Here is a 20,114-nt window from a genome sequence, read left to right on the forward strand (position 1 = left end):
CCAACACCTTTTATATTCAAGAAGCTAAGCCCAAAGGGAGAAGTTCATTCAAGGCCACACAACACCTTCAGTTCTGGCCTCCACTTCAACACTCACGCCTTCCTCTGCCGTCCTTCTCCACCCTGACCCAACATTCCAGCCATATATGGGGATCTTAGGGCAAAGAAAGCTTTTGGAGTTAGATATAAAGATGATAAGACACGTACCTGCTTTTAAAGAACAACAAGGCTCATTGGAAAGGTTACAACAGTACACATATTAATATAATACAAGTGGAAACTGAAAAATGAAAGAAATGATACATAGATGTAAGGGTAACAGAGTTTCTTTAAGCCAAAAGCTGAGAAAGTTAGGAATTTTGAAAAGTCACTGGGACATATGCGAAAGATTTTAAAGCAGAGCTTGATGAGACTAAGAGAAATTTTCATACTTTTAATCAGAGTCAGAGTTAATTACAGTTTGGTTGTAACAGTCACACAATGTTTAGGAATTTCATCAAAGGGATTAGCATCACAATATTTTTCAAGCAGGTAGGAAGAGAAAAGACAGCTATATGTTATGCATATATTATATATTACATATTATGTATATATTAAACATAGAAAACATTTTATAGGAAAATGTTAGGGGATATAATGAAAGTTGAAACAATATGGAGAAAATTAAAAATTTCCACTTTAAGTTAAACGGTAAAAACTATTTAAAAATTAGCGAGGAGACAGTGACAGAGAAAGAGCACTGTCCCTTAAAGTGATTGATTTGAATCTATATATGGCTAGTAATGCAACTTCTAGGTCATCTTCAAGAAGATAGATACTTTTATCCTGATTTTTAGAGGGTTGTGTTATTGATGAAGCATAGCTTTGCCTGGCATAATATTCAGTTAAACTAATTATGCGACTGAATAACTTTTCTTTCAGTGAATGTATCTACAGTTGGCGATTAGATTAAGTCATAATTGCATAGTCTGACTGAATCCAAAAATACTCTACTGTCCAAGTTATTATAAAGCCACGGCACATTTTAGCATCACATAAAAGTGCTGAGCAAAAAGTTCAAAGTGGTCTGCTTCTAATACATAGAGTGTTAGGGATGAAAAGAAATGTGAAGATCAATCAGTCTAGTTTCTCAATTTACAGATGAAAAACAGGCCAAGCATGATTCTGAAACTTTCTTAGGGAGATCTATTTCATTAGAACAGCTAAGAATAGAACACAGGGCTCCTGAATTCTTGTCAAGTATCCATTCTACCAGTCTTTTCCTATATTCTTGTCTAAATACAATCAGAATGTCTAACAAAGACCAAATGTTTAGATTTAACAAAGTCTAAACTTAGTTCTCTGGAACTATATAATTTACCCTTACTCCATTTAAATGACTTTTTAAATAGTCGTGCATAAGATGCTTCTCCTCTTCAAAAATAACATTGTGATCTAGAAAAAAGTAATGTTAAATGATGGTTTAACATTTACCACATTTCATTTGAGTCCAAAATGAAAGTCCATGCAAAAATTTTTGCATGTTTAGCAATGATGTAAAATCCTCGAAAGTTAACATATTTTTAGAAAGGGATGTATTTTAGAAAAGCATAAAAATTATTTCCCAATTTGTACTGCTTTAAAAGTTCATAATTAAATTTATTGTAAAGCTGTTCTTATACAGAGAAGAACCAATTGCAAAGCAAAATAGAATCAGAGTTTATTTATTTGTATTCAATTCCAGGGCTTCAGTGAAACTACATAAACTTGGCTCCTGAAAATCTCAAACACAGGGTTGGGTCAAGGAAGCCTGTATAAAAATTCAAGATAATGACTACCATGGATAAGCACAGATTAATATTCACACTATATTTTGTAAATATATTTTGCTATTATCTAGTTTAAGGGATGAGATTGGACTCAGGTATATAATCAAAACTCTTTTATTCTTTTCAAAAGGGTTTCCTATGTATTATATTAAAAGTTTATATGTTATAAAATGAAAATTAGACATTTGCCCCAAATTCACCTTTGCATTTCTGATTGAACTCGCTTCCAATTAGCCATCATACTCTGTAGGATGTATCTTACCCAATTGATTGGTCTTTGTTCTGCAGAGCAGGGCAGTGAGTGAGAATAAGAGCCAATGAAGTAGTTAGGTCTGGGCAGAAAAGACCACCAAGTGCATGAGAGGAGGGAGAGATAAACGGATAACCAGGGCACAGCATTGAAATGAGAGAACAGAACCTGAGACAGAGAATTTGGTGAGGATGAGATTATTTTGCATTTTATAAGGTAGTGGGGGGAGGAAAGAGATTTTAAGAGAAGTTGCTTTATGTGTATGGATTTGAGAGAAATGAAAATAAGGGTTTTAAGAAAATTTATGTATTATCCGCTGAGATTTTTCTTGAGTAATAACAGGATGTCTATTTTGTTTCCAAATCAAATTGGAGACCAAATTGTTTTATCTCATTTATTCGATGTATTTATATATTTTAGCATTTACTGCCAGCCAGATAACATATATTTCTAAATATTTTCCTTTTACATATTTCTTAGTTATTGTATACTGCAGCATTCTTTTAAAATTTTTCTGTAAAGAATATTTCAAAGCTTAATTTTAAGAGTTGTCCAACTTAAATGAAATAAATATTTTTAAAAGGAATTACTTCTGAAATCCATAAGGGAAAATACATATTAGTTTTGGTATGGAACAACAGATTTTTTGTTTTGATGCTTAATGACCTCTGAATTTTTTATTGGCCTCCAGCCCCCTCCAAGGGGTGTTCCACTCCTGCTGCCTGAACGCCTTGGAACTCTGGCGTCATTGACCTCAGACACCCCTTTGCCATCCACTGTCCTGCGGGTGGCGGTCTTCTAGATGGATTGCATGCAGTTGCAGTCCAGGGTGTCACCATGGTCGAATTCCTCCCCCTCCTCCAGCAGGTGGAGATTTCAGCCTCCACTTGACCTTCGTTCAGCAGTGACTCATACTCCTGGGTCTGGCGCTGCCCCTCTGCCTGGGTCTGGGCCAGCTCTGACTCCAGGTGCAGATAGAGCTGTTCTATCTGCGTGGCAGAGAGTGCCTCCACCTCCTTCAGTTCTCCAAGCTGGCCTACAGATTTTTCATGGAGTCCAGGTAGATCTCCAAGGACTGGACTGTACCTCAGCTCCGTGAATGTCATCTGAGTAGCTCCGATCTCAGCGATGTGTGAGGTGACTGCTGTGGCGCTCTCCTTAATCTGCTGAGATCAGTACTTGTCTAGCTCCTCTCGGTTCTTCCGAGCCAGGTCCTCATACTGAGCCCAGATGTCCACCACGATCTTGCTGAGGTTCTGAGATTTCAGGGCATCCAACTCCATGGTCACACTCCTAGTTGGCAATCTGGTTTTGTAGACCATTTACTTCCTCCTCATGGTTCTTCTTCATGAAGAACAGTTCCTCCCTGAGAGCCTCAATCTCTATCTCCAGCGTTTGGATTGCTGGATTACCAATTCAAGTTGTTTATATTTATTGCTAAAGAAGCAACGAGAACCCCAGGAACTGTTAAAATTTTAAGTAATTTTTGAAAATTATATTACATTATTTCTGAAATATTTTCTTTTAGGTGAAATAAATAAAATTTGTATGTTGTCAGAATGTGAAAAAAAGAGCTCCACCCAAATGAATTCTATAAAGAAATTATTGCCTTAGGTATAATTTGCTAGAGAAATATTAACTTTTCTTAATTGAATTTTAAGAAGTTGTTGCTAGATAACATATGGCAACTACATATATATATACACATATAATCTCACAAAATATAGTAAAGTATATATAATATATTGTTAAAAACTGTCCCAACATTTTTTTTAATTCCTGGGTCAAACGGTGTTATGCAAAGAAGCTTCAGGGACAAAGATAATTATGACACATGCATTACATGAAGTATTATATCGATAAGAAGTAATATTTTGTGGGTATATTTTAATATATATGTTTACTTAGAAGCAAAAAGGCTTTTTGAAAAATAAAGGAAATAAATTGAAATGTCCTACTTTCTGGTGGAAGCTATTTTTTTCAGAACACTATTCCCCAGTGCTATCTAACTTCATACTGATTAGTAAGCATTGCTTATCACCCACCTCCTTAATTTTCCTCTGCATGCGCAGTGAAAGTTAAATGTTCACAACAGACTCTGATCCACTGTGTCACACATCTTTCACTGTAACCATAACAACTCGATAGTTATACTTCTCATTTTCTAATTAATCACATTTTTTTGTGTGCTTGCGGTGATTTTGCAATTATTGTTGTTTGTCTCTTATCTCTTAAACCAAACCATATGTTCCTTGAGGATGAAAACTTCCTGTTGTTACTTACTAAAGCAAAGCATCTAACACAAAACTCGATACATTTGTCTGAAATGAATTTTTAATGTTTTAGAAAAGATCATTTTAAAAAAGCTGCACTGAAAAATATGTCATCAATAAACTGCCTATATTCTGATATTTTTAAAAAATTGATTAACAAGATTTTTATCAAGTCCTTTTTTTTTTTTTGCTGAAATTACAGGTAACATCAAGTAAAATAATTAACAGTAGTTGTGGTAGCAAGCAATTGCAAATTCTGTCTCTGGTCTTCTAGTGGATTCCTACAATCCATTGTTCACTATGGAACCAGAATAATCTTTTAAAAATAAAAATTGAACTTTATGTTTTTCTGCTTAAACACATATTTATAGAGATCCCCTGCATGCCAAGCTCTGTTCTAAGTACTCTACAAATATTAGCTCATTTAATTCTCATAATAACCCTATGAAATTAATGCTATTGTTATCTACATTTTAAAATGAGGAAATTGAGACACACAAAAGTGAAGTGATCTGCCCATATAACACAGGCAGGAAATGGTAGAGTTGGGATCTGCACCCAGACAGGTTTGCTTCAGAGGTAACGCATTTAACACCAGCTCTACACTGCCACACTCTCAATGAAAGCCCTCAGTAGTATCCTATCGTGCTCAGAATGAACTCCTTACTGAGCACCCAGGTAGTCTGATCCCTGCTGATCCTTCCAAACTCATCTCTTCTGCTTCCCTCTTGCCTACAATGTTGCAACCACACTGGCTTTTTTTTTTTTTTCTTTCCTGTGACAAACCAAGTACTTCCAGCCTTAGGGTCTTTGCACTGGCTGTTCCCTCTGCCATCATACTTATCTTCTTGATTAGAGTGTAAGTGGCTTCTCCTTGGTCTTCAGATGCCAAGATGCCAAAAGAGACCTTCATGATCACAAACTGAAAGAACCCTCCCCATTACTATCAATAAAACAACATATTTTACATATCTTTGTGGGAGGCACAACCCTCTGATATTTTTCCTGGTTACACATTTATTTACTATCATTTTCTTTTTCTCCCACAAGAATGAGAGATTCATGAGAACAGGGACCTTGTCTCATTCATAGTCTCAACTACATGGTTTTCCAACAATTTGACATCATAGGACATCTATATGATATGATAAAACTTGTTTGGCATATTTGGGTAAATTAAAGGGGATAAGGTACACTTATATGGGCTTTAATTTAAAAAATTGTTATATAATTATAAGACAAATATGATACAAATACCAGAAACCACATTACATATTAAGCTTTTGTAAAATTTTCAAATAAAATGTTTATAAATTTTTAATATAAAATGCAACCTGGTTTTCATGAACATACTGTTTTATATTGGGTTTTATGCTTGAAATAAAAGCAAAACGTCTGATGATATTTTAATGATATCTTCAAATTCTTGATAGTATCAATTAGAAACTTTATCACAAAAATAGGATTAAAATTTACAACAGAATATATTTCTAGTAATTAGCAGATCTTTCTTATCTGAATTAATATGTTCTGTAATGCAAATATTAAAACTCTTTTATATCCAGTGTTTCAGAATAACAAAGGAACTCTAATTTGCGGAATGTATGTGCATCATCGGAGCAGTCATCCCCAGCTACCCAGGCTGCTGTAAATGAGCATATTTGCCATATGTGAAGACAGACTGACGTTCAGTGGTGTCACTTGGTGCTCCACCCCCTTGGGATCCGCAATTGGCTTCTTTGCTTCCCCTTCTCTGATGGGCTGCAAGTTTAGCGGCGCATTCTGCTCCATGGGGATCAGGATCATATAGTCTCCAACAGTTCAATGGGTCACATGTTCATGAGTAGAAAAGAGCTCTTAGCTAACTGTCTATGTACTGGATTTTCTAACACCACAGGACAAGCTCAGCTGGGGCAAATCTGTGAATGCTGCTTGTGGCTTCTCGTGAAAACTGTATGAGATGCCGCTGGGTGCACCTCTGAGGATCTCCAGAGGAGGGTACTCAGGTAGGGGCTACTGGCCCCAGTGAGTTCTAATCTCTCAGATGGGAAGTTACATCTTGAGAGAGACCAATGGTGACATGAGAAACTTTATTTAGAACCATGCGCCTCAAAGTGTGGTCCTTACCAGCATCATTGACATCACTTTGGAGTTTGATTGAAATGCAGAATCTCAGTCTCTACTCCACTGGATATGAATCTTCATTTTAACAAGACTCCTTTGTAATTAGTAAGCACATTGAAGAAGTGCTTCATGAAGCACTACTTTTGAATACTGCTTAGAGAAGAGTAAGTTGGCAAAGAATGTCAGTGGAGTAATACTGTATGAATTATATAATGAAAATACAGAAAACTAAAAGAATATTGCAGTGTTTTATGTTATACTTAAAGATTTCACCATGATTTACTCTTACAGAAACACACAGTTTATTTGAAAATGACATGCAAAATGAAGATGACTGTAAGTAAGACAAAACTTGTCATGATGGTGCTACTTACAGATTTTATGAGTTATTAAATAACCAAGGTATTACTTCTTTTTTGTCAAGTCATCTGAAAGTAGTTATTATCATAAAACATGCAAGCCTTCCTCTTTAAGCCCTGCCTAACTTTATGTTTCTGTATGTAATATGTATATGTATTAAATGGATACAATACATATAAGTATAATGTGTAAGCATATCTCAGATGAATATTTTCTTTTTAAATCACTGTTCAATTTGTTCAGTCACTCTATTTGCCAGCTCTATAAAACATTCATCTTCCCAGCTTCTTTCTTACCTCCTCCCCATTTTCTAACTGGCCTTAGAAATGACTATTCCAGGAACTGAGAGATCATTTGCAACTTCAGACTGCTCCAGACTCTCTTAGTAGTTCTAAGGTCAAGCAGACTTGAGAGAGATTGTTAAGTTTTATTTTGTATGTCAACACAAAATCATCTTTTTGTTCTGACTTTTTTTTACTGGTATTCCTAATTATGCTTACTAGTTATCACATGATCTTTTCCAAAATGAATTATAAGTTACAGTGTCTAGTTAACTCTTTTAACTCTTTACTCCGCAAATATTTACTAGATAGCCATGACAGTTATCTAAGATGCTTAATCAGACAGGATGTCATAGGTTATGCTGCAAAAACAAAGAATGCCCAAATCTTAGTGGGTTATCAAAGGAGCTATTTATACTTCACCAAAAGTACACATCCATTAGAGTTCAACAGTAAACTCCGCCATTGGAGTCATTCAAGAATCCACGCTGATGGAGATTCCATCTTCATATCTCCTTCCATGGTGTCATGACAGGGGATGGACATGAAATGAACTGCAAACCAGCTCTTAAAGCATACGCCTAGAAATGGCGTACAGCACTTCTCTCATATTTTACTGTCCAAAGCAAGTCACAAAGCCCTGCCTAACTTTAAAGAGATGGAGGAAATACATTCTTACCATATGCCCCAAAGGGGTAGAAACATGTGAATATTTCTAACACTACAGGCCTATTTAAAGAGAAGCCAAATGACACATAAACACCAGCCTGTTAGAAGACCTTAGAAACTAGTTGCAGAATAAGATATACATGTAAACATTGTGTTAACAGAGTTAAGTATCAGGTACAAGATGTTCTAAGACTCAGAGTGCGGTACTGAGAAAAAAATGTTTAAGAATTTCAAAGATAGAAGAGATAAATAGGGACGAGAGAGTCAAGGAAATATACGGACAAGGTGAGACCATGTATTAATTGTTGGCTTTAGAGTAGGAAATAAAAGGAGAAAGGACATTTATGGTAATAGACATGTTGAATAAAGCAAGGGTGGGGGACAGACTACTGGAATGTGAGTATGAAGACTTAAAAAAAAAAACATTGAAATATTATTCTAATAGGAGCAGAGTCTCTTATGTCTGATATAAGGTGAAACTGGATGGGCCTAGTAGGAACAGGTTATGAAGAGCCTTGAATGCCAAGATGAGATGTTTGCACATTACCTTGTATATAGACTCCTTTGGATTTTCTCACTTTTGACCTCCTTTTTAGCCTTTTAATGAGGGGATACCACATTACAATGTATTGATGATGGACCACTATGCTACAGGCTATTTTGAGGAAAATAGAGACCAGGAAAACATATGGGACTTCTTTAGAGAACAGGGTCACATAGACATTTACACCCCTCGTCATGGAATATAGGTGCATTAACACACTTTAATAAGAAAAAAGTGGCGGTGAAGTCAATCCAGCCCTGAGCATTCTGAGGTCATTAGAAACAATGCAGAGGCCAAACGAAGCAAAGACCTTAGTTTCGAAGCAACATATATCTGCTATTGTTTCATCAGAGCTGCAGGAAACAGGCTTCTGTATCAGATAAAGGAGAGGAACAGGAGTGGTGGGAAAATTAAAGGTCTGGATTTCGGGAATCTTATAGTCTAGTGGCAGAAAGCCCTCTCATTAGCAGTACGATTTGGGATCTGACATCTTTCTGGATGTCAGTTTCCTCAATATGGAAAATAAAGGAATGCGATTTATAATCCTCAAGGCTACAGGTTTAAATATTTCCCTTCTTGGTTAATCAATAAACAGGTATTAAGGACAAAATACATGGAATTAAATCAATAGAGATATCCTGAAAGATAAAGTCTTTTTGTTTGGAAAAATTATTTAGCAGACAAGAGTATATGTAGTAAGATAACTAGCAATGCAGAATAATGAATGACACGGAACTCATATATCACTTTTCAAAGCAATATTAATAATAGTTTAGTGGGTAGAACCTTGCTGTGAAACTTAGAACAAGCTGTCTCCACCATCTCCATGAGCTTGTTTTACAATTCGAGCAACTTATTAAAGGCAAACCACCTGTCTCATGTACAATTGGATGGAAATTGGCTTTTAATTAGTTGTCTAACAGAAAGACACCAGAATATAATTGCATGTTTAAAAGGATATTTAAATTTTCTCTTTAGTTAAATTATCTTTGTCAAGTTCACCTTATCGTCATATATATCTTATGACTTTGTCTTAAACTCCTTCAGTTAGATTTCCACGTAACTCAGACACTTCTGTTAAATTCTGACTATAGCGTTCTTTAATTTTCTATAAGAATATGACACTAACATTCATTTTGAAGGGAAAAACAAACCCGAATATGATAAAGGATATGGAAGGCTTTCTCTGTTGTTTAAAAATATATTCAATGATCTCTCCTTCACCCTGCTGCTTTGATAAATGGTTTAAGAGAAAAAATTTTACCAAGTCATGGATTAAAATCTGCCCAGAATAGACCACAAAATTCCCTAATGGGATGTACTGATCTTAGATATTCTATCGGTTGTTACTAATTCAAACTTAGACTCTTTATAATCTCATCGAAAACTAAAATCTCCTCAGTGGATGGCCACATGTGATGATATTCCTTATACCTGGATTCTAGGTAAGCCCAGATAGAAAAACTTTGATAAGGATTTCTACATTATGCAAATCATTTGATCAACCATACTTTTTGCAAGAGAAATTCTGATTTTCAAAGCAATAAAGACATTCTTCTGCCAGACTTTTTATAATCAGCTAAATACAATTTTAAAAACAACTTAATTTCACCATCTACTTAGCTTAATTATCACTGTACTCTGTACATGACCCATCTTCCTGGGACTTTTTTAAAAACAGATACAAAATTGGATCAGTTTACAGAAGTCGTTAATTTAATTCATTCTAATTAGGACTCTATAAGGAACTTGAAACCACGACTGAGCTCAATATTCTTGAAGCCATTTTTGAGAGCCATCGAGAAGGAATTCTGGAGTCCCGTTCTGCATGGCAATCTCAGTGACCTTGCTCCTCTCTGGCCCGCTCATCGATTTCCCCACTCCGTGCCCCAGTTGTCAAGAATATTTAAATGGAAACTCACTTTTCCATTCCCTTCTCCAGTTCAGTCCCTACTCATTTTTCTCCTAGATTACTGAGGCAGCCTCCTAACTATTCACCCCCTCTCTCAATTTGCTCTTTCCCACCTTACATTCTTCCTTTACTATCCCTTTGAGCTTGCTTGAGGTCATCCTCACTTCCTCTGAAAATCCTTCATTGATCTCCTTAGTCTGAATTATGTGTTAATTTCTGAGCGTAATCTGAGCGGGTACCTTTTGATTTCCACGGTCATAGCTCTTTTCGCATGGTACAGTAACTGTACATTCTTTGCACCCTACTAGACTGGAAGCTACTCGAGGTCAACGGTCTTCTCTTCTTTGGATCTTCGAGGCCTAGGACACAAACAGTTCCTAAATAAATATTTGTTGGATGACTATATGAATAAATTATTAATATATTAATAAGCAATCAAACAAAATAAAGAAAATACAGGAAATTAGTCATACAAGTAAAATTCCAAATCAAGGAACTTTAATTTATTTCTGTCTAGTTCTTATCCAGGTTCCCAATAATTTATGATGCAGCTTCACATCATGTCTAGTTACCAGTAAATACTCTGTCATGAAGCATGCTCAGCAGTTCAACCTGGCTTTTCTGTACCACAGTTGTTAACAACACATTCATTAATGCAAAAAGCTCTGCAAGAGGCATTTCATGGAAATTTGTCTCAAATGTCTGGAAATTGAGAAAAGGGAGCAATAAAACTCCCATACTCTATTACCAAACCGTAAACCAATTCTTAGAAGAGAATAAAATCATATAAATTTCCTTCTTCTTTTCTGTGCCAAAATAGCAAGTTTTCACTGTTTGTTCTTTTTCTTAACCAGGAAACTTTGATTGATATGATAATCCTAAAATAGATTACCCAGGCAACTGATAAAACTTTCCTATGATGACCAGTCAGGTGAAATTTTTTTGCATTTTTTTTTCTCTTAGAAACAAACAAAAAACAAATCTTTTTCTAGTGGTCTTAAATTACAAATGCGCAATTCTAACTTCACCTTTGACAGGTATCTATAATACACAAGCATGTTTACAGGGTATAAAATAACAGTCATATTGGTTTCCCTCAATTATGAAAATAATCATAATTATTTACATGCCTTGCATGTGAAGAAAAAGCTGGTATTTGTTATAATATCAGTATTACAAATATAAAAAGCACCCTGATCCTTTTTCTTATTTATTCTTGAATAGTACTCAGAATCTCTTATCCTGTTTAGGGTGCTGTAACAGAATAGCATAAACTGGGAGACTTAAAAACAACATAAATTTATTTCTCACAGTTCTGGAGGCTGGGAATTCCAGCAGATACCCTGTCTGATGAGAGACCATTTTCTGGTTCACAGATGGCTTGTCTTCTAGTTGTGTCCTCACAAGGCAGAAGGGGCAAGAGAGCTCTCTGGGGTCATTTTATAAGTTCACTAATCCCATTCATGAGGACTCTGCCCTTATGACCTAATCACCTCCCAAAAGCCCCACCTCCTAATACCATCACACTGAGCGTTAAGTTTCAAAATATGAATTTTGGAGAATGCAAACCTTCAGTCCATTATAGAAACCCTCAGAGCAGAAAGTTTACGTATAAAATAATTTGTGTAAAAAATGACTCTTGTCTTGGTCTTTTTGAGGGTTCACTTGTTTCTTTGTTTGTTTTTCTGATAAATTAGAGAAAGCTGTAACTTTTAGTTCCATTTAGGACATTTTAATAATCCCCTTGGACTTCATATATTAAAGTTGGCTTGTCTTAATGATTAAATCAGCTTACTGATATTCATAACCAGGATGTGGCCATCTCCATTAAGAGTAACTTAACTTTATTACTTAAAAGCCACACAAAAAATCACAGTCAAAAGTAAGAATACATCAAAGACACATGTCTTCTATTACATTAATGAATATTTGAGTCCTAATGTACTTTTCTTGAAACTACTACCCTGGACATAATAGCAGAATCAAATGATACTTCCTATAAATAAAAAAAAAAAAATACTTTTTTTGCAAAAGAACATTATGATCAGTTCTTTTTGAACAAATGAGAAATAGGCAGGCAATTTTATATGAGCTCAAGTTGTCATTCATACTGAGGACAACCACCTGGGTCCCTAGTGCTAAATGCCATACATGTGCAAATTCAGATAGTCAGTTACTTTGCAATGCCAAGTTAAACAAGATATCACCTCCCCAGTGCAATATTCCTGCCCTGCTACTTGAACATTAAGCATGGGCTGGACCACTTCCACGTGACAGTTCAGAAAATACAGCAGTAAAATTATTTTTAAACAAACTGAGTCATATTAAGTGATGGAAAGGTAATGGAAACCAAGAACATATTGATTCTATTTCCACATCTAATCATTCACTACAACAGCTGGTCCATTACTCCACATCTCTCATGTATGAGGACCATAAGCCAATGGAAAATGTGTCTGCTAGTAATTCCCATTTCACCTCTTACACAAACACACTTCACTGCACACAGTAGAATGTCATTTGAAAACTGTGCTCTGGGAAATGTTAATAGATAAACTAAACTGAAAAAGAAAAACTGTGTTTGTTGGATTAAGCAAAATTAAATGTGATTCTTTACCAAAGGAGACATTTAACATTTCTCGAATATAAAAATGTACATTATGTTTCTCTAAATAGAATATGAAATGTGAGTCACAGTTACTTGATTACAGAGCTTTCTCTTTGAGAAAAACATACATTTCAGAAAACACTGGAATAGAATTAGAAAACACTGAACTAAATGTAGCTATAAATTAAGAACAAGGACTTACATTTTTCTGCCTCTGAAACTGACTTACTAAGATGTCATAAGAAAGTCTCTGACTTATTTTTACATTAACTCTGAATCTTACATTTTTCATACTTTTTTCAAAAGAAAAAAGGAAAAGATGAGTAAAATAGCCCAGATATAATCATTAAAATGGATAATACAATCACATTTTTTAAAATAAGAGAGTCTTCTTTAGGAGAGTATCATTTCAAACTATATTTCTTTGATAATTTTAGATTGCATGTAGTATACAAGCAAACCCTCTTACTGGATTGTTCTTCAGTTGTTTCTCTTGTAATTTAGAGAGGACTATGAATAACCACTTCATTCAGGGAGGACAAGGCACACACTCTAATCAGTATCATTAACCTCCACAGTATTGGTCTGTTTTTCTGCTCAAAATAGTTCACTTATTACAAGAATGACAGTATATTGACTTAATAAATTAAAGTTTATGCTGTCTCAACTCCCCTTTTTATTTTTAAATCACTGCCGCTACCAACTGAAAAAATTTCTTTGAATTATAGCCGCTGGAAAGCTAAGTAACTAAAAGAACATTTATCAATGCCTTTGATAACTGCTAATTCTAGTTTGCAACGTTCTTTGAAATGTGGTACATTGTGCCGTTAACTGACTAATAATTTAATCGGTAAGATGCGAGTGAAACTTAAACACAATCACTGCACCTACCTAAGCTCCCAGGAACTGTTACATTTTAAAAGGCAAGGTTTTAAATTTATTTTATTTAAAATTAGTAGTTTGGGAAACTAAAGAGCTCTAGCTCTACAAATGTCTATAAAATTAACTACTGAATATGAGTTAGAATAAAGATGACAGAGAGCCAAGCAGTTTATTTTGAGAAAATATATCTCAAATTTGTAGGAATTGCCTCTTTTTGCATTGGCCTTTCCCAGCATACTACACCTAGGAATTAACAAGGCCACCTACACTTGAAAGAATGCCAAGATTTTCCTATTGATGAATGAATGTGCTTGGTATGTACTCCATATTTCATTGCATAAAAGTATACAAACTAAACCAAAGAAATAGGACTGATGAAATTAACTTGAATTAAAAAATAAAAGATATAGGACTGATTTAAAAGTAGCTGGCTGGTATTGTTAACCCAATAAATTTTAAATAAATAACCAGAGATATTAATAATTATACTTTTTTAAAACTTTTTTGACAATCTGTCATAGACAAAATAATTTAGAAGAGTCTCAAGTTAAAACTGTTCTGATTCCTTAATTGCCAGGTTTTCCATTTTCTATGCCATGTATGGAAACAATGTAGACAGTCAATCTCAAGAATGATGACTCCAAATAGATTGGTGAGTTTGTGGGCTCAATTTGAGAGTGATTTTAAATTTCTTACACAGGAACCTTTGGCAGAGACATTTACCTTCACCAGATCTTCATGTGCTTCCCTGTACTTCCTGCTCCAGAAGGGTTAGTCGGTATATGTGACATGTTCTGGTTTATAGATGTTGAATAAAGTAGCATGGGTCATGCTGTACTAAAACATTCAACAGAAGTGCTAAGTAACCTTGATGACTCATATTGAGCTGTCAAAGCCTCTATCTGTTTGGGTTTTTAAGCAGTTGCATGTGGCAAAGCCTTAAATCAACCTGATTGTCCGTGTAGCATGAGCAAAAATTAAACTTTCATTGTGATGATCCTCTGAGATTTGGGAATTAGATAGTTCAGCATAATCTAGCCTACCTAGACCATGGCCAGTATTCCTTTGCTGTAAAGTCTAAGCGTATCAGGATATAAGGCAAGAGGACCCCACTAACAAATTTTTAATTTTTTTTCAATTTCACCAGATTTATTGAGCACTTAGCATGTGCCAAGCCATATGCTAGATGCTACTAATTTAAATATTCCATAAATAGTCTCTATTTTCCAGGAGCTCATAGGCTAGAATGGAAGGCAAAGACATAAACAGACCAACTATTTTATGATCAGTAGAACTATGCTTTGGATGCTATTAAAGGAAAGGCTAGAAAAATCAGGAAAGACATCTGAGTAGGTGTAGATCTGGGCTGAGCCTTGAAGGTGTTGGCCAGACTAAGAATATGTGAAATAAAATAAGTATTATGGTCTATCATGGAAAACTGAGGTGATATACGGGCAAAGTTTCACAGAGCCGTGAGCACTGTTCTGAAGAAGCAGATTTTTATTCTAAATACAATGAATTACTTTAACCCACAAGAATGAAATAGGTGTTCTAGAAAAAAAGAGTTCTAGTTACTTTTTAGCAAAGAATTTTGTAGTGTTTCTCAATTTATGGGTCTAAATTATCTGGGGAAGCTTCTTAAAAAACAAATAAATTGTGCCCAAAATGTGCTGAATTACAGGCTACCTGTTAAATGGAGCCTAGAAATCCATGCTTTTTTAAAAAACGATCCCTATATTATTTATACATTTTAAAGTACAAAAACTACAAGAGCAAAGGCGATCAAGACTAGCAACCTAGAGTTCTGTTCAGAGTTAAGAACCTTGAGGACCTAAAGTAAAGGAGGATTGGGAAGAGTGGAAGGAAGGCACTGTCTTCGGGGGAAATCAGAAGAAAATGTGTAAACCGATGAAGGAGGAGCGTGACCCTAGTTTTCTGGTGGTGCCATGTTGTAGAACAATAAGGGGAAATGCTGTGAAGGAGGAAGTTGAGAAAGGTTTGCCTATTTTGGTTTTGAGCAAAAGCCACTTAAGTCCATTTATCAATTCTACACGATCTTACTTTTGGAAACCGTATCCTACATTATAACAAAATTTAACCTGTACTCCTTTGACATCAAATACAATTCACCTAAAACAATTTATTTTATTCGTGGCTATTGGGATAGTTGACATCACCCAACATACTGTTTCGATATTGAAGTTTCCTATTTTGCACCTTGGTGACATTTTTCTTTTCCAGTATCAAACCTTTTCAAAAATTCAGGAAAATCTGTTAAGTTCCTAGCCTATGCCTAACAGGTAAAGGTGCATATGATACATCAAGTGAAGATGTCCAGGGTGAGTTGAATATATGGTACAGAATAGGGAGTGGTGGGCAGGCTGGACAGGCCAAGGTGACAGTAGTCAGCATTGAGATGGTGATGTGGGTCAGGAGAGGCTGAGACTTTTCAAAATGAGGATCTTCTCATTTTTGTTGCAATCAAGTCTCTTTGTATGATAAAAAGTACCCTCAATTTGTATAGCACGAGACCTTTCTTTCTAGTCAATATTCTTAAACATAAATTCATCTAAATTATTCACAAGTTAAAATGAAGCTAACATTTTTACATAATAAGTAATCCATAAGCAGATAAAAAGCTCAATATCTCATTACATTATTTTTCTAATTCTTTAGAAAAATGGTTAACCACAACACAAATGCAGCCTTCCTAAAACTGTCATTTGTACTCTGCCTACTAAATATATATATATTCTCTGTAGGTATATTTTAATCATGTGTTCACACAATCCATTTCAGTATTCATTTCTCATGAATATCTTTTTCAAGCTTTATATATAATACATATTATATATAAACATATTTATATCTGAGTAACAAAGGGAGTTAGTAAATGGCTTGCAAGAGGTTTTTATACTGACAATCAAATTTTGAATAAATGAGATGGTCCTTTCAATTATTTTTCTTTATTTTTCATAATAGCTAAGCTTAACTCAGTAACTCGGGGAGTATCATTTAATGAGGACGTTCTGTCTTCTAATTTGAATTTTAGCCTTGAGCAAAACAGGACAGGTGGGAAATATGTCAAATGACAATTCACAATTCCTGCCTGACTGAGCACGTAATACTTTATTTTTTCGTCACACCTTTCATTGAAAGCTCTTAAAGTGCTTTTAGTTTCAAGTACTTGCTGAAGTGGCTATTCTGTTATCGCCAGAGCACCAAAGAAGAAATCGAGATGCTCACAGTCTGATTCCACCAACAGAAGTAAATCCTTCATGGCAGTAGAATGTTAACGAACTCAGTTCACCGCTTCACTCTAACAGCTGAACTATTAGGATGTGATACAAAGACAGGTTTGGGGCCAAGAAAGAGGTCCTTAGTCTCTGCATTCCTAATTTCTGGCCTAGTTTCTTTGGCTCCAACCTCTTAGAACCCTGGAAAAGATTTGTAACTACCTATGTAGACAGAGGAACAAATACACGAGGTTTTCATCTACTTTCAAGTATATATGGGAAGACTTATTTGTATTAAGGAAAAGCTTTATTATCAGATGAGTTCTGAAATTAGATGGTTAGATCAGTGAGTTGGTTAGACAAATTGTATTGAATATAGAGAAATAGAAAGATATAAATAAACTGTAATAGTATTTTATATGTCTAACCATACACAAAAATAAAATCCTAACCCTGATTACTGTTTTAAAAAACATTTAAATACACGTGGGAAATGTAGTAGAGGAAAAAACAGTGGGGTTAAACTCTGCCTGGGTACAGCATTAAAATAAAACCAAAAGATAAATACGTGAGTGTAATTGAATGAAACAAGGGTATCTCTGATGTAGAGGAGATAGGCTAAAAAAAGAGAGTGTTCATGTGAAAACAAAGTGATTTTTTCCAGAAGGAAAAAAAAAAAAACAACAACTCAGATTAAAAGGGACTTCACAGTTTGTTTTTTCTTTTTCTCAGCAAAAAAAGGATGGTACGGTTCTAATAGATTTATTTGATTTGCTTTTAGCCTACTTAGATTTCTGTCAGGTTTATTGGTTTAGTCGATAAACGACAAGTAATGGTTAATTTTAGTGACAAACAGCATGTTTGATTTAGGAGAACAAAGCCAAATAGCTAAAAAGAAATCTTTAGATTCACTGACCAGGGAAAAACTTGTCTTGGTTTTTTCCATGGAAAACAAATGATTTGTGTTCTTTTCAATCCAAAGGGAGAGGGAGTACAATGCTTTCAGATTGCCAAGATAATTTTTCCTGAATTTAAGGGGGAAAAAAACAATGAAAATCCAAATCGAAAAGGGTATTGAAAGAGTTTTCTGTTTCATGACATGCCAGGACTTTAAAAATGCTGGGCAGAGCATTCAGATTATATGCTAAAAAAACAAAAAAAAGTTCACCTGTTGAGATCTTTCTTTTTCTGGGTTATATTTAAGAATTTAGGAGCGTGTGTCTGAGGCATGTTTTAAACTTCTTGACGTTCACTGGGCACAAAAGGTAAATAGCATTTCCATTCAGAATGAGCACCATTGACTTGGAAAATAAAATAGGACTATAAACCCTTCCTGTCTTCAAGAAAACATGCAGCAGGATCATGCATTTGAGTATTACAGTTATAAAGTTAAGAGAGGCCATTTCTCTCAGTGAGTTTTGATGATTAGACAAAATATTCTGATGATTTTTCACATTCAATTTCAAAAACATTTTTTCTCACCTATTGATAAATCTGGAATCTTCTGGAGATGTAGACAGACAAGTCACTTGATGTCAAATACAATTCCTGATCTCTGGCCCTTGGCTTATACTTTCCATGCTCATTCTGTCACATTGTATTCTGTTTATTGCCTTGCAAAAAATACCAGTGATCATGACTAAAAATGAGTGAGTTATCTGGAATACTTCTCCTTGGGAACTGCATCTAATCTGGGAGATATTTTTGTTCCTTAACAAGATCTCAAAGAGATGTTTGTACATACATGTTCATAGCAGATTTATTCACAATAGCCAAAAGGTGAAAGCAACCCAAGTGCCCAAGTGTCCATCAATGGATGAATGGATAAACTAAATGTGGTCTATACATATAACAGAATATCATTCAACCTCGAAAAAGAAGAAAATTTTGACATGGTGCAACATGAATGAACTTTGAGGACATTATACTAGGTGAGATAAGCTAGTCACTGAAAGATAAATACCATACGATTGCATTTATATGAGATACCTACAGTAGTCAAATTCATAGAGACAGAAAGTAAAATGGTGGCTGCCAAGGGTAAGGGGTAGGAGGGAATGGAGAGTCGTTGTTTAATGGAGAAGAGTTTCACTTTTGCAAGATGAAGAGAGTTCTGGAGACGGATGGTGGTGATGGCTGCACAACAATGCAAACGTACTGAACGCTACTGAACTGTATATCTAAAAATGGTTAGGTGATAAATTTTATGTTATGTGCATTTTACCAAAATTAAAAATTTTAAAAACAAACAAAAAACCCCATTAACACGCAAAGTGACCACCAAAGTTTTATCACTGCTGCACTGCTAACATACCCCTGAGGGAATCCCTGATTTATCTATTTGTCCCAAATTTCATGTCCTCACCCCCAAATAAGAAGCTAAGCGTTATCTATTCTCTTTCTCTGCCTGTTTCAGGGACTTCCTATGTTTCCTGAATAGGTGCTTTATCTTCCTTTTTTTTTCTCTTTTTTAGTTGAATCATGTTTTTGTTTTTTTTTTTAAATTAGTTTCCAGTATACAATACATTGGTTAGACATTTATATAGTTTATCGTCTCATAAAAGTATGTCACTTATGTTTCCCTTTAAGTGTGCACTGCTTGATTTGCCTCATCCTCTTCTCACATTGTCCAAGTTCTCTATGTTTTTAAAGACCAAGTTAAAATATAAACATCTCTGTGAAATCTTTCCCAGTCATCACCAGGAAGAATTAACTCACACAGCATAGAACAAGGAGCCTCAGGGGTGGGAGACCGGGAAGAATGGGAGATGTGTGGGATTTTATTTTTTACACTATTTGGGCCATGTCCAAAATCTAAACTGTGAGAGCACAGCTACTATTCTCAGAGACCGAACTAATAGATCAAGGTCTCTCGTGTTGGGGCTTCCTAGTTTTGGCTTGCTCAAGTTTACAGGAACAATGTAACCACTATGGAAGGTTTTAATGATCTCAGTAGTTGTTCTCCCTTGATTTATTTTGGAGCATTTAATGAGATTCTGTTTATTTAATTGTACTAGTAAGTCTGACATTGTTTCCTGCCGCTGACCCAAATTAGGCTCTCTTTTGTCCTTCAGTCCTCACTTTCATGTCACTATTTTTACAGTTCTGACTTTTATGGCTTGCAAGTGTTTCTTCCAACTACAATGTTTGGGAATTCAGAAGCATTTG

The 20,114-nt window shown here is 35.1% G+C and overlaps 1 pseudogene; it reads right to left on the bottom strand.

The window, feature by feature from the left end:
• Positions 1 to 2,675: 2,675 nt before the first annotated feature.
• The window catches only part of LOC102890678, a 63,657-nt pseudogene continuing 46,218 nt past the window's right edge, over positions 2,676 to 20,114 (bottom strand).

This window comes from Pteropus alecto, unplaced genomic scaffold, assembly GCF_000325575.1.
Source record: "Pteropus alecto unplaced genomic scaffold, ASM32557v1 scaffold338, whole genome shotgun sequence".
In the NCBI taxonomy this organism is placed as follows: domain Eukaryota; kingdom Metazoa; phylum Chordata; class Mammalia; order Chiroptera; family Pteropodidae; genus Pteropus; species Pteropus alecto.